Source organism: Dama dama, chromosome 8, assembly GCF_033118175.1.
Source record: "Dama dama isolate Ldn47 chromosome 8, ASM3311817v1, whole genome shotgun sequence".
Classification (NCBI taxonomy): Eukaryota; Metazoa; Chordata; class Mammalia; order Artiodactyla; family Cervidae; genus Dama; species Dama dama.
The window spans coordinates 63980416-64001753 of NC_083688.1; positions in this window are offsets into that span (position 1 = coordinate 63980416).

Below are 21338 nucleotides of genomic sequence, written 5' to 3' on the forward strand. Positions count from 1 at the left end.
CATGTTTTTGAACACCGCTTAACGCTCCTCCTATTTTTCAGACCGTTTCATGCTCCTCATATATTTCTCACCTTTTGAAGCTCTTCATATTATTCACACCTTTTCAGGCTCTTTATGTTTTTGACCACAGCTTCATGCTCCTGCTATTTTTCAGACTGTTTCATGCGCCTCATATTTTTGACACCTTTTGAAGCTCTTCAGATTTTTCACACCTTTTCAGGCTCTTCATGATTTTCAGCACCGCTTCATGATCCTCCTATTTTTCAGACCGTTTCATGCTCCTCCTATTTTTGACACCTTTTGAAGCTCTTCTTATTTTTCACGCCTTTTCAAGCTCTTCATGTTTTTCAACACCGCTTCATGCTCTTCATATTTTTCACACCTTTTGTATCTCTTCATATTTTTCACACCTTTTCAGGCTCTTCATGTTTTTCAACACCGATTCATGCTCCTCCTATTTTTCAGACCGATTCATTCTCCTCATACTTTTGACACCTTTTGAAACTCTTTGTATTTTTCACACCTTTCAGACTCTTCATGTTTTTCAACACCGCTTCATTCTCCTCCTATTTTTCAGACCGTTTCATGCTCCTCATATTTTCCACATCTTTTGAAGCTCTTCATATTTTTCACACCTTTTCAGGCTGTTCATGTTTTTGAACACCGCTTCATGCTCCTCCTATTTTTCAGACCGTTTCATGCTCCTCATGTATTTCACACCTTTTAAAGCTCTTCATATTTTTCACACCTTTTCAGGCTCTTCATATTTTTGAACATGGTTTCATGCTCCTCCTATTTTTCAGAACGTTTCATGCTCCTCATATTTTTACACCTTTGGAAGCTCTTCACATTTTTCACACCTTTTCAGGCTCTTCATGTTTTTCAACACCGCTTCTTGATCTTCCTATTTTTCAGACCGTTTCATGCTCCTCATGTATTTCTCACCATTTGAAGCTCTTCATATTTTTCACACCTTTTGAAGCTCTTCCTATATTTCACACTTTTTCAGGCACTTCATGTTATTCAACACCACTTCATGCTCCTCCTATTTTTCAAAACGTTTCATGCTCATCTCATTTTTCACACCTCTGGAAGCTCTTCATATTTTTCACACCTTTTGAAGCTCTTCATATTTTTCAAAAGTTTTCAGTCTCTTCATGTTTCTCAACACCGCTTCATGCTCCTTCTATTTTTCAAAACGTTTCATGCTCATCTCATTTTTCACACCTCTGGAAGCTCTTCATATTTTTCACACCTTTTGAAGCTCTTCATATTTTTCAAAAGTTTTCATTCTGTTCATGTTTCTCAACACCGCTTCATGCTCCTTCTATTTTTCAGACCGTTACATGCTCCTCATATTTTTGACACGATTTGAGGCTTTTCATATTTTTCACACCTTTTCATGCTCTTCATGTTTTTAAACACCATTTCATGCTCCTCCTATTTTTCATACCTTTTTAAGCTCTTCATATTTTTCACACTTTTTCAGGCTCTTCATGTTTTTGAACACCGTTTCATGCTCCTCATATTTTTGACACCTTTTGAAGCTCTTTATATTTTTCACACTTTTTCATGCTCTTCATGTTTTTGAACACCGTTTCATGCTCCTCCTATTTTTCACACCTTTTTAAGCTCTTCATATATTTCACACCTTTTCATGCTCTTCATGTTTTTGAACACCGTTTCATGCTCCTCATATTTTTGACACCTTTTGAAGCTCTTTATATTTTTCACACTTTTTCATGCTCTTCATGTTTTTGAACACCGTTTCATGCTCCTCCTATTTTTCACACCTTTTTAAGCTCTTCATATATTTCACACTTTTTCAGGCTCTTCATGTTTTTGAACACCGTTTCATGCTCCTCATAATTTTGACACCTTTTGAAGCTCTTTATATTTTTCACACTTTTTCATGCTCTTCATGTTTTTGAACACCGTTTCATGCTCCTCCTATTTTTCACACCTTTTTAAGCTCTTCATATATTTCACACCTTTTCATGCTCTTCTTGTTTTTGCACACCGCTTCATGCTCCTCCTATTTTTCAGAACGCTTCATGCTCCTCATATTTTCACACCTTTTGAAACTCTTCATATTTTTCAAACCTTTTCAGGCTCTTCATGTTTTTCTACACCACTTCATTATCCTCCTGTTTTTCAGAGCGTTTCATGCTCCTCATATTTTTGACACCTTTTGAATCTCTACATATATTTCACAATTCCGTGTTCCACATCAAACGTGAAAGGAGCTTTGATTTCCTTGATGGCATTCCAGAGAAAACCCAAGATCACTGTCTCAAGTCTAGAGGATTCCTGAGGTCAGTGCAGCAACAAGAAAGTGCTCCATGACCCCAAATCAACTCGAGATGAGAGGTTATTATCTGGCTTTGACTCAAGAGGAATACCAATTTTCCACAAGCACCTCAAGAGGAGGCTTCTCTCAGCTACAGGTATGTGAGAGGGAACCTGAGTTTGTGGCCTCAAGTGGATTGGACACCGAGATGCTCTGACTCGAAGTAAGGCCAGATATCCCTGCAATGAATTGAATGCTGGCTCGTCTTGCATCTCCCAAGACGAAGGGATGTGTGAATCCCCTGTGGAGACCACAGAGAAAGACCTAGTTCTATGCCTCATCGGGACCGGAGGCCTCACATCCTTTGAAAACTCGAGAGGTCCGCGGAGATCAATGCTTCCAAAGGAGACGATGCCTGACTTCTCTTGAAAATGGATAGGAGTGCCAGGATCCCTGTGGCACGTGGAAAGGGACCCTGCGTCTCCGGCGTCACGTGGAGACGCGTCCCAATTGACATGCCAACTCGAGGAGTATCCCGAGGTGTCCCTCGCACGTAGGCAGGAGTCCTGACGTCGCTGAACAAACACGTGTCTGCAGGGGCCCTCCCCGTCGTAACTCTAGAATATACCCCTGGTTCCGGCCGCAACTCGAGAAAAACCATGAGACTTCCCCCTCGCCGCGAGATGAGGCCCGATTCCCCTGCACTGCGTGCAGAGCAATTCCGTGTTCCACATAAAACGTGAAAGGAGCCTTGATTTCCTTGATGACACTCCAGAGAAAACCCAAGATCACTGTCTCAAGTCTAGAGGGATCCTGAGGTCACTGGAGCAACACGAAAGGGCTCCATGGACCGCAAATCAACTCGAGATGAGAGCTTAGTCCCTAGATTCGACTCAAGAGGAATACCAACTTTCCACAAGCACCTCAAGAGTAGGCTTCTCTCAGCTACATGTATGTGATAGGGACCCTGAGTTTGTGGCCTCAAGTGGAATGGACACCGAGATGCTCTGACTCGAAGTAAGGTCGAATGTCCCTGCAGTGAATTGAATGCAGGCTCATATTGCATCTCCCAAGACGAAGGGATGTCTGAATCCCCTGTGGAGACCACAGAGAAAGACCTAGTTCTCCACCTCATCGCGACCGGAGGCCTCACATCCTTTGAAAACTCGACAGTTCCGCGGAGATCAATGCATCCAAAGGAGACGATGCCTGACCCCTCTTGAAAATGGATAGGAGTCCCAGGATCCCTGTGGCATGTGGAAAGGGACACTGGGTCTCCCGCCTCACGTGGAGAAGCGTCCCAATTGCCATGCCAATACTCGAGGAGAATCCCGAGGTGTCCCTCGCACAGAGGCAGGAGTCCCGACGTCGCTGAACAAACACGTGTCTGGAAGGGCCCTCCCCGTCGTAACTCGAGAATATACCGCAGGTTCCGGCCGCAACTCGCGAAAAACCATGAGACTTCCCCCTCGCCGTGAGATGAGGCCCGATTCTCCTGCACTGCGTGCAGAGCAATTCCGTTTTCCACATCAAACATAAAAGGAGCCTTGATTTCCTAATGACACTCCAGAGAAAACACAAGATCACTGTCTCAAGTCTAGAGGGATCCTGAGGTCACTGGAGCAACACGAAAGGGCTCCGTGGACCCCAAATCAACTCGAGATGAGAGCTTAGTCCCTGGCTACAACTCAAGAGGAATACCAACTTTCCACAAGCACCTCAAGAGGAGGTTTCTCACAGCTTCAGGTATGTGAGAGGGACCCTGAGTTTGTGGCCTCAAGTGGAATGGAACACCGAGATGCTCTGACTCGAAGTAAGGCCGGATATCCCTGCAGTGAATTGAATGCAGGCTCGTATTGCATCTCCCAAGACGAAGGGATGTCTGAATCCCCTGTGGAGACCACAGAGAAAGACCTAGTTCTCCGCATCATCGCGACCAGAGGCCTCACATCCTTTGAAACCTCGAGAGGTCCGCGGAGATCAATGCTTCCAAAGGAGATGATGCCTGACTCATCTTGAAAAGGGATAGGAGTCCCAGGATCCCTGTGGCACGAGGAAAGGGACCCTGGGTTTCCCGCATCACATGGAGATGCGTCATAATTGCCAAGCCAAGAATCGAGGAGAATCCCGAGTTGGCCCTCGCACCTAGGCAGGAGTCGTGACGTCGCTGAAAAAACACGTGTCTGGAAGGGCCGTCACTGACGTAACTCGAGAATATACCCCAGGTTCCAGCCGCAACTCGAGAACAACCATGAGACTTCCCCCTCGCCGCGAGATGAGGCCTGATTCCCCTGCACTGCGTGCAGAGCAGTTCCGTGCTCCACATCAAACGTGAAAGGAGCCTTGATTTCCTTGATGGCACTCCAGCGAAAACCCAAGATCACTGTCTCAAGTCTAGAGGGATCCTGAGGTAACTGGAGCAACACCAAAGGGCTCTGTGGACCACATATCTACTCGAGATGAGAGCTTAGTCCCTAGCTTCGACTCAAGAGGAATACCAACTTTCCACAAGCACCTCAAGAGGAGGTTTCTCTCAGCTACAGGTATGTGAGAGGGACCCTGAGTGTGTGGCCTCAAATGGAATGGACACCGAGATGCTCTGACTCGAAGTAAGGCCGGATATCCCTGCAGTGAATTGAATGCAGGCTGGTCTTGCATCTCCCAAGACGAAGGGATGTCTGAATCCCCTGTGGAGACCACAGAGACAGACCTAGTTCACTGCCTCATCGCGACCGAAGGCCTCTCGTCCTTTGAAAACTCGAGAGGTCCCCGGAGATCAAAGCTTCCAAAGGAGACGATGCCTGACTCCTCTTGAAAATGGATAGGAGTCCCAGGATCCCTGTGGCACGTGGAAAGGGACCCTGGGTCTCCCAACTCACGTGGAAACGCTTCCCCATTGCCATGCCAAGACTCGAGGAGAATCCCGAGGTGTCCCTCGCCCCTAGGCAGGAGTCCTGACATCGCTGAACAAACACGTATCTGGAAGGGCCCTCCCCGTCGTAACTCGAGAATATATCCCAGGTTCCGGCCGCAACTCGAGGAAAACCATGAGACTTCCCCCTCGCCGCGAGGTGAGACCCGATTCCCCTGCACTGCGTGCAGAGCAATTCCGTGTTCCACATCAAACGTGAAAGGAGCCTTGATTTCCTTGATGGCACTCCAGAGAAAACCCAAGATCACTGTCTCAAGTTTAGAGGGAACCTGAGGTCACTGGAGCAAGACGAAAGGGCTCCGTGGACCCCAAATCAACTCGAGATGAGTCCTTAGTCCCTGGCTTCGACTCAAGAGGAATACCAACTTTTCACAAGCACCTCAAGAGGAGGCTTCTCTCAGCTACAGGTATGTGAGAGGGACCCGGATTTTTTGGCCTCAAGTCGAATGGACACCGAGATGCTCTGACTCGATGTAAGGCCGGATATCCCTGCAGTGAATTGAATGCAGGCTCGTCTTGCATTTCCGAAAACGAAGGGTTGTCTTAATCCCCTGTGGAGATCACAGAGAAAGACGTAGTTCTACACCTCATTGCGACCGGAGGCCTCACATCCTTTGAAAACTCGAGAGGTCCGCGGAGATCAATGCTTCCAAAGGAGACGATGCCTGACTCCTCTTGAAAATGGACAGGCGTCCCAGGATCCCTGTGGCACGTGGAAAGGGACCCTGGTTCTCCCGCCTCACGTAGAGAGGCGTCAGAAGTGCCATGCCAAGACTCGAGGAGAATCACGAGGTGTCCCTCGTACCAAGGCAGGAGTCCTGACGTCGCTGAACAAACACGTGTCTGGAAGGGCCCTCCCCGTCGTAACTCGAGAATATACCCCAGGTTCCGGCCGCAACTCGAGAAAAACCATGAGACTTCCCCCTCGCCGCGAGATGAGGCCCGATTCCCCTGCTCTTCGTGCAGAGCAATTCCGTGATCCACATCAAACGTGAAAGGAGCCTTGATTTCCTTGATGGCACTCCAGAGAAAACCCAAGATCACTGTCTCAAGTCTAGAGGGATCCTGAGGTCACTGGAACAACACGAAAGGGCTCCGTGGACCCCAAATCAACTCGAGATGAGAGCTTAGTCCCTGGCTTCCACTCAAGAGGAATACCAACTTTCCACAAGCACCTCAAGAGGAGGCTTCTCTCAGCTACAGGTATGTGAGAGGGACCGTGAGATTGTGGCCTGTAGTGGAATGGACACTGAGATGCTCTGACTCCAAATAAGGCCAGATATCCCTGCAGTGAATTGAATGCAGGCTCGTCTTGCATCTCCCAAGACGAAGGGATGTCTGAATCCCCTGTGGACACCACAGAGAAAGACCTAGTTTTCCGCCTCATTGCGACCGGAGGCCTCACATCCTTTGAAAACTCGAGAGGTCCGCGGAGATCAATGCTTCCAATGGAGACGATGCCTGACTCCTCTTGAAAATGGATAGGAGTCCAAGGATCCCTGTGGCACGTGGAAAGGGACCCTGGGTCTCCCGCCTCACGTGGAGACGCGTCCCAACTGCCACGCCAAGACTCGAGGAGAATCCCGAGTTATCCCTCGCACCAAGGCGGGAGTCCTGACGTCGCTGAACAAACACGTGTCTGGAAGGGCCCTCCCCGTCGTAACTCGAGAATATAACCCAGGTTCCGGCCTCAACTCGAGAAAAACCATGAGACTTACCGCTCGCTGCGAGATGAGGCCCATTGCCCTGCACTGCGTGCAGAGCAATTCCGTGTTCCACATCAAACGTGAAAGGAGCCGTGATTTCCTTGATTGCACTCCAGAGAAAACCCAAGATCACTGTCTCAAGTCTAGAGGGATCCTTAGGTCACTGGAACAACACGAAAGGGCTCCATGGACCCCAAATCAACTCGAGATGAGAGCTTAGTCCCTGGCTTCCACTCAAGAGGAATACCAACTTTCCACAAGCACCTCAAGAGGAGACTTCTCTCAGCTACAGGTATGTGAGAGGGACCCTGAGTTTGTGGCCTCAAGTGGAATGGACACCGAGATGCTCTGACTCGAAGTAAGGCCGGATATCCCTGCAGTGAATTGAATGCAGGCTCGTCTTGCATCTCCCAAGACGAAGGGATGTGTGAATCACCTGTGGAGATCACAGAGAAAGACCTAGTTCTCCACCCCATTGCGACCGGAGGCCTCACATGTTTTCAAAACTCGAGAGGTCCGAGGAGATCAATGCTTCCAAAGAAGACGATGCCTGACACCTCTTGAAAATCGATAGGAGTCCCTGGATCCCTGTGGCACGTGGAAAGGGACCGTGGGTCTCCCGCCTCACGTGGAGACGCGTCCCAATTGCCATGCCAAGACTCGAGGAGAATCCCGAGGTGTCCCTCGCACCTAGGCAGAAGTACTGAAGTCGCTGAACAAACACGTGTCTGAAAGGGCCCTCCCCGTCATAACTCGAGAATATACCCTAGGTTCCGGCGGCAACTCGGGAAAAACCATGAGACTTCCCCCTCGCCGAGAGATGAGGCCCGATTCCCCTGCACTGCGTGCAGAGCAATTCCGTGCTCCACATCAAACGTGAAAGGAGCCTTAATTTCCTTGATGGCACTCCAGAGAAACCCCAAGATCACTGTCTCAAGTCTAGAGGGATCCTGAGGTCACTGTAGCAACACGAAAGGGCTCCGTGGACCCCAAATCAACTCGAGAGGAGAGCAAGTCCCTTGCTTCGATTCAAGAGGAATACCAACTTTCCACAAGCACCTCAAGAGGAGGCTTCTCTCAGCTACAGGTATGTGAGAGGGACCCTGACTGTGTGGCCTCAAGTGGAATGAACACCGAGATGCTCTGACTCGAAGTAAGGCCAGATATCCCTGCAGTGAATTGAATGCAGGCTCGTCTTGCATCTCCCAAGACGAAGGGATGTGTGAATCCCCTGTGGAGACCACAGAGAAAGACCTAGTTTTCCGCCTCATCGCGACCGGAGGCCTCACATCCTTTAAAAACTCGAGAGGTCCGCGGAGATCAATGCTTCCAAAGGAGAGGATGCCTGACTCCTCTTGAAAATGGATAGAAGTCCCAGGATCCCTATGGCACGTGGAAAGGGACCATGGGTCTCCCGCCTCACATGGAGACGCGTCCAAATTGCCATGCCAAGACTTGAGGAGAATCCCGAGTTGTCCCTCGCACCTAGGCAGGAGTCCTGAAGTCGCTGAAGAAACATGGGTCTGGAAGGGACCTCCTCATTGTAACTCGAGAATATACCCCAGGTTTCGGCCGCAACTCGAGAAAAACCAAGAGACTTCCCCCTCGCCCGCGATCTGAGGGCCGATTCCCCTGCACTTCGTGCAGAGCAATTCCGTGTTCCACATCAAACATGAGAGGAGCCTTGATTTCCTTAATGGCACTCCAGAGAAAACCCAAGATCTCTGTCTCAAGTCTAGAGGGATCCTGAAGTCACTGTTGCAACACGAATGGGCTCCGTAGACCCCAAATCACCTCGAGATGAGAGCTTAGTCCCTGGCTTCGACTCAAGAGGAATACCAACTTTCCAAGAGCACCACAAGAGGAGCCTTCTCTCAGCTACAGGTATGTGAGAGGGACCCTGATATTGTGGCCTCAAGTGGAATGGATACCGAGATGCTCTGACTCGAAGTAAGGCCGGATATCCCTGCAGTGAATTAAATGCAGGCTCGTCTTGCATCTCCCAAGACGAAGGGATGTCTGAATCCCCGGTGGAGACGACAGAGAAAGACCTAGTCGTCTGCCTCGTCGCGACCGGAGGCCTCACATCCTTTGAAAACTCGAGAGGTCTTCGGAGATCAATGCTTCCAAAGGAGACGATGCCTGACTCCTCTTGAAAATGGATAGGAGTCCCAGGATCCCTGTGGCACATGGAAAGGGACACTGGGTCTCCCGCCTCAGGTGGAGAGGCGTCCCAATTGCCATGCCAAAACTCGAGGAGAATCCCGAGGTGTCCCTCGCACCTAGGCAGGAGTCCTGACATCGCTGAACAAACACCTGTCTGGAAGGGCCCTCCCAGTCGTAACTCGAGAATATACCCCAGGTTCCGGCCGCAACTATAGAAAAACCATGAGACTTCCCCTTCACCGCGAGATGAGGCCCGATTCCCCTGCACTGCGTGCAGAGCAATTCCGTGTTCCTCATCAAATGTGAAAGGAGCCTTGATTTCCTTGATGGCACTCCAGAGAAAACCCAAGATCACTGTCTCAAGTCTAGAGGGATCCTGAGGTCACTGGAGCAACACGAAAAGGCTCCGTGGACCCCAAATCAACTCGAGATGAGAGCTTAGTCCCTGGCTTCGACTCAAGAGGAATACCAACTTTCCACAAGAACCTCAAGAGGAGGCTTCTCTCAGCTACAGGTATGTGAGAGGGACCCTGAGTTTGTGGCCTCAAGTGGAATGGACACCGAGATGCTCTGACTCGAAGTAAGGCCGGATATCCCTGCAGTGAATTGAATGCAGGCTCGTCTTGCATCTCCCAAGACGAAGGGATGTCTGAATCCCCTGTGGAGACCACAGAGAAAGTCCTAGTTCTCCGCCTCATCGCGACCGGAGGCCTCACATCCTTTGAAAACTCGAGAGGTCCGCAGAGATCAATGCTTCCAAAGGAGACGATGCCTGACTCTTCTTGAAAATGGATAGGAGTCCCAGGATCCCTGTGGCACGTGGAAAGGGACCCTCGGTCTCCCGCCTCACGTGGAGACGCGTCCCAATTGCCATGCCAAGACTCTTGGAGAATCCCGAAGTGTCCCTCGCACCTAGGCAGGAGTCCTAACGTCGCTGAACAAACACGAGTCTGAAAGGGCCCTCCCCATCCTAACTCGAGAATACACCCCAGGTTCCGGCCGCAACTTGAGGAAAACAATGAGACTTCCCCCTCGCCGCAAGATGAGGCCCGATTCCCCTGCACTGCGTGCAGAGCTATTCCGTGTTCCACTTCAAACGTGAAAGGAGCCTTGATTTCCTTGATGGCACTCCAGAGAAAACCCAAGATCACAGTCTCAAGTCTAGAGGGATCCTGAGGTCACCGGAGCAACACAAAAGGGCTCCCTGGACCCCAAATCAACTCGAGATGAGAGATTAGTCCCTGGCTTCAACTCAAGAGGAATACGAACTTTCCACAAGCCCCTCAAGAGGAAGCTTCTCTAAGCTACAGGTATGTGAGAGGGACCCTGAATTTGTGGCCTCAAGTGTAATGTACACCGAGATGCTCTGACTCAAAGTAAGGCCGGATATCCCTGCAGTGAATTGAAAGCAGGCTCGTCTTGCATCTCCCAAGACGAAGGGATGTCTGAATCCCCTGTGGAGACAACAGAGAGACCTAGTCCTCCGCCTCAACGCGACCGGAGGCCTCACAACCTTTGAAACCTCGAGAGGTCCGCGGAGATCAATGCTTCCAAAGGAGACGATGCCTGACTCCTCTTGAAAATAGATAGAAGTCCCAGAATGCCTGTGGCACGTGGAAAGGGACACTGGGTCTCCCGCCTCACGTGGAGACGAGTCCCAATTGCCATGCCAAGACTCGTGGAGAATCCCGAGGTGTCCCTCACACATAGGCAGGAGTCCTGACGTCGCTGAACAAACACGTGTCTGGAAGGGCCCTCCCCGTCGTAACTCGAGAATATACCCCAGGTTCCGGCCGCAACTCGAGAAAAACCATGAGACTTCCCCCTCGCCGCGAGATAAGGCCCGATTCCCCTGCACTGCATGCAGAGCAATTCCGTTTTCCACATCAAACGTGAAAGGAGGCTTGATTTCCTTGATGGAACTCCAGAGAAAACCCAAGATCACTGTCTCAAGTCTAGAGGGATCCTGAGGTCACTGGAGCAACACGAAAGGGCTCCGTGGACCCCAAATCAACTCGAGATGAGAGCTTAGTCCCTGGCTTCGACTCAAGAGGAATACCAACTTTCCACAAGCACTTCAAGAGGAGGCTTCTCTCAGCTACAGGTATGTGAGAGAGACCCTGAGTTTGTGGCCTCAAGTGGAATGGACACCGAGATGCTCTGACTCGAAGTAAGGCCGGATATCCCTGCAGTGAATTGAATTCAGGCTCGTCTTGCATCTCCCAAGACGAAGGGATGTCTGAATCCCCTGTGGAGACGACAGACAAAGACCTAGTCCTCCGCCTCATCGTGACCGGAGGCCTCACATCCTTGGAAAACTCGAGAGGTCTGCAGAGATCAATGCTTCCAAAGGAGACGATGCCTGACTGCTCTTGAGAATGGATAGGAGTCCCAGGATCACTGTGGCACGTGGAAAGGGACACTGGGTCTCCCGCCTCACGTGGATACTCGTCCCAATTGCCATGCCAAGACTCGAGGAGAATCCCGAGGTGTCCCTCGCACCTAGGCAGGAGTCCTGACGTCGCTGAAGAAACACGTGTCTGGAAGGGCCCTCCCCGTCGTAACTCGAGAATATACACCAGGTTCCGGCCGCAACTCGAAAAAAACCATGAGACTTCCCCCTCGCCGTGACATGAGGCCCGATTCCCCTGCAATGCGTGCAGAGCAATTCCGTGTTCCACATCAAACGTGAAAGGAGCCTTGATTTCCTTGATGGCACTCCAGAGAAAACCCAAAATCACTGTCTCAAGTCTAGAGGGACCCTGAGGTCACTGTAGCAACACGAAAGGGCTCCGTGGACCCCAAATCAACTCGAGATGAGAGCTTAGTCCCTAGCTTCGACTCAAGAGAAATACCAACTTTCCACAAGCACCTCAAGAGGAGGCTTCTCTTAGCTACAGGTATGTGAGACGGACCCTGAGTTTGTGGCCTCAAGTGCAATGGACACCTTGATGCTCTGACTCGAATTAAGGCCGGATATCCCTGCAGTGAATTGAATGCAGGCTCGTCTTGCATCTCTCAAGACGAAGGGATGTCTGAATCCCCTTTGGAGACCACAGAGAAAGACCTAGTTCTCCGCCTCATCGCGACCGGAAGCCTCACATCTTTTGAAAACTCGAGACGCCCAGGGAGATCAATGCTTCCAAAGGAGACGATGCCTGACTCCTCTTGAAAATGGATAGGAGTCCCAGGATCCCTGTGACACGTGGAAAGGGACCCTGGGTCTCCCGCGTCACGTGGAGACGCGTCCCAATTGCCATGCCAAGACTCGAGGAGAATCCCGAGGTGTCCTTCGCACCTAGGCAGGAGTCCTGAGGTCGCTGAACAAATACGTGTCTGGAAGGGCCCTCCCCGTCGTAACTCGAGAATATACCCCAGGTTCCGGCCGCAACTCAAGAAAAACCATGAGACTTCCCCCTCGCCGCGAGATGAGGCCCGATTCCCCTGCACTGCGTGTAGAGCAATTCCGTGTTCCACATCAAACGTGAAAGGAGCCTTGATTTCCTTGATGGCACTGCAGACAAAACCCAAGATCACTGTCTCAAGTCTAGAGGGATACTGAGGTCACTGTAGCAACACGAAAGTGCTCCGTGGCCCCAAATCAACTCGAGATGAGAGCTTAGTCCCTGGCTTCGACTCAAGAGGAATACCAACTTTCCACAAGCACCTCAAGAGGAGGCTTCTCTCAGCTACAGGTAGGTGAGAGGGACCCTGAGTTTGTGGCCTCAAGTGGAATGGACACCGAGATGCTCTGACTCGAAGTAAGGCCGGATATCCCTGCAGTGAATTGAATGCAGGCTCGTCTTGCATCTCCCAAGACGAAGGGATGTATTAACACCCTGTGGAGACCACAGAGAAAGACCTAGTTCTCCGCCTCATCGAGACGGGAGGCCTCACATCCTTTGAAATCTCGAGAGGTCCGCGGAGATCAATGCTTCCAAAGGAGACGATGCCTGACTCCTCTTGAAAATGGATAGGAGTCCCAGGATCCCTGTGGCACGTGGAAAGGGACCCTGGGTCTCCCGCCTCACGTGGAGACGCGTCCCAATTGCCATGCCAAGACTCGAGGAGAATCCCGAGGTGTCCCTCGCACCTAGGCAGGAGTCCTGACGTCGCTGAACAAATACGTGTCTGGAAGGGCCCTCCCCATCCTAACTCGAGAATATACACCTGGTTCCGCCCGCAACTCGAGAAAAACCATGAGACTTCCCCCTCGCCGCGAGATGAGGCCCGATTCCCATGCACTGCGTGCAGAGCAATTCCGTGTTCCACATCAAACGTGAAAGGAGCCTTGATTTCCTTGATGGCACTCCAGAGAAACCCCAAGATCACTGTCTCAAGTCTAGAGGGATCCTGAGGTCACTGTAGCAACACGAAAGGGCTCCGTGGACCCCAAATCAACTCGAGAGGAGAGCAAGTCCCTTGCTTCGATTCAAGAGGAATACCAACTTTCCACAAGCACCTCAAGAGGAGGCTTCTCTCAGCTACAGGTATGTGAGAGGGACCCTGACTGTGTGGCCTCAAGTGGAATGAACACCGAGATGCTCTGACTCGAAGTAAGGCCAGATATCCCTGCAGTGAATTGAATGCAGGCTCGTCTTGCATCTCCCAAGACGAAGGGATGTGTGAATCCCCTGTGGAGACCACAGAGAAAGACCTAGTTTTCCGCCTCATCGCGACCGGAGGCCTCACATCCTTTAAAAACTCGAGAGGTCCGCGGAGATCAATGCTTCCAAAGGAGAGGATGCCTGACTCCTCTTGAAAATGGATAGAAGTCCCAGGATCCCTATGGCACGTGGAAAGGGACCATGGGTCTCCCGCCTCACATGGAGACGCGTCCAAATTGCCATGCCAAGACTTGAGGAGAATCCCGAGTTGTCCCTCGCACCTAGGCAGGAGTCCTGAAGTCGCTGAAGAAACATGGGTCTGGAAGGGACCTCCTCATTGTAACTCGAGAATATACCCCAGGTTTCGGCCGCAACTCGAGAAAAACCAAGAGACTTCCCCCTCGCCCGCGATCTGAGGGCCGATTCCCCTGCACTTCGTGCAGAGCAATTCCGTGTTCCACATCAAACATGAGAGGAGCCTTGATTTCCTTAATGGCACTCCAGAGAAAACCCAAGATCTCTGTCTCAAGTCTAGAGGGATCCTGAAGTCACTGTTGCAACACGAATGGGCTCCGTAGACCCCAAATCACCTCGAGATGAGAGCTTAGTCCCTGGCTTCGACTCAAGAGGAATACCAACTTTCCAAGAGCACCACAAGAGGAGCCTTCTCTCAGCTACAGGTATGTGAGAGGGACCCTGATATTGTGGCCTCAAGTGGAATGGATACCGAGATGCTCTGACTCGCAGTAAGGCCGGATATCCCTGCAGTGAATTAAATGCAGGCTCGTCTTGCATCTCCCAAGACGAAGGGATGTCTGAATCCCCGGTGGAGACGACAGAGAAAGACCTAGTCGTCTGCCTCGTCGCGACCGGAGGCCTCACATCCTTTGAAAACTCGAGAGGTCTTCGGAGATCAATGCTTCCAAAGGAGACGATGCCTGACTCCTCTTGAAAATGGATAGGAGTCCCAGGATCCCTGTGGCACATGGAAAGGGACACTGGGTCTCCCGCCTCAGGTGGAGAGGCGTCCCAATTGCCATGCCAAAACTCGAGGAGAATCCCGAGGTGTCCCTCGCACCTAGGCAGGAGTCCTGACATCGCTGAACAAACACCTGTCTGGAAGGGCCCTCCCTGTCGTAACTCGAGAATATACCCCAGGTTCCGGCCGCAACTATAGAAAAACCATGAGACTTCCCCTTCACCGCGAGATGAGGCCCGATTCCCCTGCACTGCGTGCAGAGCAATTCCGTGTTCCTCATCAAATGTGAAAGGAGCCTTGATTTCCTTGATGGCACTCCAGAGAAAACCCAAGATCACTGTCTCAAGTCTAGAGGGATCCTGAGGTCACTGGAGCAACACGAAAAGGCTCCGTGGACCCCAAATCAACTCGAGATGAGAGCTTAGTCCCTGGCTTCGACTCAAGAGGAATACCAACTTTCCACAAGAACCTCAAGAGGAGGCTTCTCTCAGCTACAGGTATGTGAGAGGGACCCTGAGTTTGTGGCCTCAAGTGGAATGGACACCGAGATGCTCTGACTCGAAGTAAGGCCGGATATCCCTGCAGTGAATTGAATGCAGGCTCGTCTTGCATCTCCCAAGACGAAGGGATGTCTGAATCCCCTGTGGAGACCACAGAGAAAGTCCTAGTTCTCCGCCTCATCGCGACCGGAGGCCTCACATCCTTTGAAAACTCGAGAGGTCCGCAGAGATCAATGCTTCCAAAGGAGACGATGCCTGACTCTTCTTGAAAATGGATAGGAGTCCCAGGATCCCTGTGGCACGTGGAAAGGGACCCTCGGTCTCCCGCCTCACGTGGAGACGCGTCCCAATTGCCATGCCAAGACTCTTGGAGAATCCCGAAGTGTCCCTCGCACCTAGGCAGGAGTCCTAACGTCGCTGAACAAACACGAGTCTGAAAGGGCCCTCCCCATCCTAACTCGAGAATACACCCCAGGTTCCGGCCGCAACTTGAGGAAAACAATGAGACTTCCCCCTCGCCGCAAGATGAGGCCCGATTCCCCTGCACTGCGTGCAGAGCTATTCCGTGTTCCACTTCAAACGTGAAAGGAGCCTTGATTTCCTTGATGGCACTCCAGAGAAAACCCAAGATCACAGTCTCAAGTCTAGAGGGATCCTGAGGTCACCGGAGCAACACAAAAGGGCTCCCTGGACCCCAAATCAACTCGAGATGAGAGATTAGTCCCTGGCTTCAACTCAAGAGGAATACGAACTTTCCACAAGCCCCTCAAGAGGAAGCTTCTCTAAGCTACAGGTATGTGAGAGGGACCCTGAATTTGTGGCCTCAAGTGTAATGTACACCGAGATGCTCTGACTCAAAGTAAGGCCGGATATCCCTGCAGTGAATTGAAAGCAGGCTCGTCTTGCATCTCCCAAGACGAAGGGATGTCTGAATCCCCTGTGGAGACAACAGAGAGACCTAGTCCTCCGCCTCAACGCGACCGGAGGCCTCACAACCTTTGAAACCTCGAGAGGTCCGCGGAGATCAATGCTTCCAAAGGAGACGATGCCTGACTCCTCTTGAAAATAGATAGAAGTCCCAGAATGCCTGTGGCACGTGGAAAGGGACACTGGGTCTCCCGCCTCACGTGGAGACGAGTCCCAATTGCCATGCCAAGACTCGTGGAGAATCCCGAGGTGTCCCTCACACATAGGCAGGAGTCCTGACGTCGCTGAACAAACACGTGTCTGGAAGGGCCCTCCCCGTCGTAACTCGAGAATATACCCCAGGTTCCGGCCGCAACTCGAGAAAAACCATGAGACTTCCCCCTCGCCGCGAGATAAGGCCCGATTCCCCTGCACTGCATGCAGAGCAATTCCGTTTTCCACATCAAACGTGAAAGGAGGCTTGATTTCCTTGATGGAACTCCAGAGAAAACCCAAGATCACTGTCTCAAGTCTAGAGGGATCCTGAGGTCACTGGAGCAACACGAAAGGGCTCCGTGGACCCCAAATCAACTCGAGATGAGAGCTTAGTCCCTGGCTTCGACTCAAGAGGAATACCAACTTTCCACAAGCACTTCAAGAGGAGGCTTCTCTCAGCTACAGGTATGTGAGAGAGACCCTGAGTTTGTGGCCTCAAGTGGAATGGACACCGAGATGCTCTGACTCGAAGTAAGGCCGGATATCCCTGCAGTGAATTGAATTCAGGCTCGTCTTGCATCTCCCAAGACGAAGGGATGTCTGAATCCCCTGTGGAGACGACAGACAAAGACCTAGTCCTCCGCCTCATCGTGACCGGAGGCCTCACATCCTTGGAAAACTCGAGAGGTCTGCAGAGATCAATGCTTCCAAAGGAGACGATGCCTGACTGCTCTTGAGAATGGATAGGAGTCCCAGGATCACTGTGGCACGTGGAAAGGGACACTGGGTCTCCCGCCTCACGTGGATACTCGTCCCAATTGCCATGCCAAGACTCGAGGAGAATCCCGAGGTGTCCCTCGCACCTAGGCAGGAGTCCTGACGTCGCTGAAGAAACACGTGTCTGGAAGGGCCCTCCCCGTCGTAACTCGAGAATATACACCAGGTTCCGGCCGCAACTCGAAAAAAACCATGAGACTTCCCCCTCGCCGTGACATGAGGCCCGATTCCCCTGCAATGCGTGCAGAGCAATTCCGTGTTCCACATCAAACGTGAAAGGAGCCTTGATTTCCTTGATGGCACTCCAGAGAAAACCCAAAATCACTGTCTCAAGTCTAGAGGGACCCTGAGGTCACTGTAGCAACACGAAAGGGCTCCGTGGACCCCAAATCAACTCGAGATGAGAGCTTAGTCCCTAGCTTCGACTCAAGAGAAATACCAACTTTCCACAAGCACCTCAAGAGGAGGCTTCTCTTAGCTACAGGTATGTGAGACGGACCCTGAGTTTGTGGCCTCAAGTGCAATGGACACCTTGATGCTCTGACTCGAATTAAGGCCGGATATCCCTGCAGTGAATTGAATGCAGGCTCGTCTTGCATCTCTCAAGACGAAGGGATGTCTGAATCCCCTTTGGAGACCACAGAGAAAGACCTAGTTCTCCGCCTCATCGCGACCGGAAGCCTCACATCTTTTGAAAACTCGAGACGCCCAGGGAGATCAATGCTTCCAAAGGAGACGATGCCTGACTCCTCTTGAAAATGGATAGGAGTCCCAGGATCCCTGTGACACGTGGAAAGGGACCCTGGGTCTCCCGCGTCACGTGGAGACGCGTCCCAATTGCCATGCCAAGACTCGAGGAGAATCCCGAGGTGTCCTTCGCACCTAGGCAGGAGTCCTGAGGTCGCTGAACAAATACGTGTCTGGAAGGGCCCTCCCCGTCGTAACTCGAGAATATACCCCAGGTTCCGGCCGCAACTCAAGAAAAACCATGAGACTTCCCCCTCGCCGCGAGATGAGGCCCGATTCCCCTGCACTGCGTGTAGAGCAATTCCGTGTTCCACATCAAACGTGAAAGGAGCCTTGATTTCCTTGATGGCACTGCAGACAAAACCCAAGATCACTGTCTCAAGTCTAGAGGGATACTGAGGTCACTGTAGCAACACGAAAGTGCTCCGTGGCCCCAAATCAACTCGAGATGAGAGCTTAGTCCCTGGCTTCGACTCAAGAGGAATACCAACTTTCCACAAGCACCTCAAGAGGAGGCTTCTCTCAGCTACAGGTAGGTGAGAGGGACCCTGAGTTTGTGGCCTCAAGTGGAATGGACACCGAGATGCTCTGACTCGAAGTAAGGCCGGATATCCCTGCAGTGAATTGAATGCAGGCTCGTCTTGCATCTCCCAAGACGAAGGGATGTATTAACACCCTGTGGAGACCACAGAGAAAGACCTAGTTCTCCGCCTCATCGAGACGGGAGGCCTCACATCCTTTGAAATCTCGAGAGGTCCGCGGAGATCAATGCTTCCAAAGGAGACGATGCCTGACTCCTCTTGAAAATGGATAGGAGTCCCAGGATCCCTGTGGCACGTGGAAAGGGACCCTGGGTCTCCCGCCTCACGTGGAGACGCGTCCCAATTGCCATGCCAAGACTCGAGGAGAATCCCGAGGTGTCCCTCGCACCTAGGCAGGAGTCCTGACGTCGCTGAACAAATACGTGTCTGGAAGGGCCCTCCCCATCCTAACTCGAGAATATACACCTGGTTCCGCCCGCAACTCGAGAAAAACCATGAGACTTCCCCCTCGCCGCGAGATGAGGCCCGATTCCCATGCACTGCGTGCAGAGCAATTCCGTGTTCCACATCAAACGTGAAAGGAGCCTTGATTTCCTTGATGGCACTCCGGAGAAAACCCAAGATCACTGTCTCAAGTCTAGAGGGATCCTGAGGTCACTGGAGCAACACGAAAGGGCTCCATGGACCCCAAATCAACTCGAGATGAGAGCTTAGTCCCTGGCTTCGACTCAAGAGGAATACCAACTTTCCACAAGCACCTCAAGAGGAGGCTTCTCTCAGCGACAGGTATGTGAGAGGACCCTGAGTTTGTGGCCTCAAGTGGAATGGACACCGAGATGCTCTGACTCGAAGTAAGGCCGGATATCCCTGCAGTGAATTGAATGCAGGCTCGTCTTGCATCTCCCAAGACGAAGGGATGTCTGAATCCCCTGTGGAGACCACAGAGAAAGACCTAGTTCTCCGCCTCATCGCGACCGGAGGCCTCACATCCTTTGAAAACTCGAGAGGTCCGCGCAGAACAATGCTTCCAAAGGAGACGATGCCTGACTCCTCTTGAAAATGGATAGGAGTCCCAGGATCCCTGTGGCACCTGGAAAGGGACACTGGGTCTCCCGCCTCACGTGGAGACGCGTCCCAATTGCCATGCCAAGACTCGAGGAGAATCCCGAGGTGTCCCTCGCACCTAGGCAGGAGGCCTGACGTCGCTGAACAAACACGTGTCTGGAAGGGCCCTCCCCGTCGTAACTTGAGATTATACCCCAGGTTCCGCCCGCAACTCGAGAAAAACCATGAGACTTCCCCCTCGCCGCGAGATGAGGACCGATTCCCCTGCACTGCGTGCAGAGCTATTCCGTGTTTCACATCAAACGTGAAAGGAGCCTTGATTTCCTTGATGGCACTCCAGAGAAAACCCAAGATCACTGTCTCAAGTCTAGACGGATCCTGAGGTCACTGGAGCAACACAAAAAGGCTCCATGGACCCCAAATCAACTCGAGATGAGAGCTTAGTCCCTGGCTTCGACTCAAGCGGAATACCAACTTTCCACAAGCACCTCAGGAGGAGGCTTCTCTCAGCTACAGGTATGTGAGAGGGACCCTGAGTTTGTGGCCTCAAGTGGAATGGACACCGAGATGCTCTGACTCGAAGTAAGGCCGGATATCCCTGCAGTGAATTGAATGCAGGCTCGTCTTGCATCTCCCAAGACGAAGGGATGTCTGAATCCCCTGTGGAGACCACAGAGAAAGACCTAGTCCTCCGCCTCATCACGACCGGAGGCCTCACATCCTTTGAAAACTCGATAGGTCCGCGGAGATCAATGCTTCCAAAGGAGACGATGCCAGACTCCTCTTGAAAATGGATAGGAGTCCCAGGATCCCTGTGGCACGTGGAAAGGGACCCTGGGTCTCCCGCCTCACGTGGAGACGCATCCAAATTGCCATGCCAAGACTCGAGGAGAATCCCGAGGTGTCCCTCGCACCTAGGCAGGAGTCCTGACGTCGCTGAACAAACACGTGTCTGGAAGGGCCCTCCCCGTCGTAACTCGAGAATATACCACAGGTTCCGGCCGCAACTCGAGAAAAACCATGAGACTTCCCCCTTGCCGCGAGATGAGTCCCAATTCCCCTGCACTACGTGCAGAGCAATTCCGTGTTCCACATCAAACGTGCACGGAGCCTTGATTTCCTTGGTGGCACTCCAGAGAAAACCCAAGATCACTGTCTCAAGTCTAGAGGGATCCTGAGGTCACAGGAGCAACACCAAAGGGATCCGTGGACCCCAAATTAACTCGAGATGAGAGCTTAGTCCCTGGCTTCGACTTAAGAGGAATACCAACTTTCCACAAGCACCTCAAGAGGAGGCTTCTCTCAGCTACATGTATGTGAGAGGGACTCTGAGTTTGTGGCCTCAATTGGAATGGACACCGAGATGCTCTGACTCGAAGTAAGGCCGGATATCCCTGCAGTGAATTGAATGCAGGCTCGTCTTGCATCTCCCAAGACGAAGGGATGTCTGAATCCCCTGTGGAGACCACAGAGAAAGACCTAGTCCTCCACCTCATCGCGACCGGAGGCCTCACATCCTTTGAAAACTCGAGAGGTCCGCGGAGATCAATGCTTCCAAAGGAGACGATGCCTGACTCCTCTTGAAAATGGATAGGAGTCCCAGGATCCCTGTGGCACGTGGAAAGGGACCCTGGGTCTCCCTCCTCACGTGGAGACGAATCCAAATTGCCATGCCAAGACTCGAGGAGAATCCCGAGGTGTCCCTCGCACCTAGGCAGGAGTCCTGACGTCGCTGAACAAACACGTGTCTGGAAGGGCCCTCCCTGTCGTAACTCGAGAATATACCCCAGGTTCCGGCCGCAACTCGAGAAAAACCATGAGACTTCCCCCTCGCCGCGAGATGAGGCCCGATTCCCCTGCACTGCATGCAGAGCAATTCCGTGTTCCACATCAAACGTGAAAGGA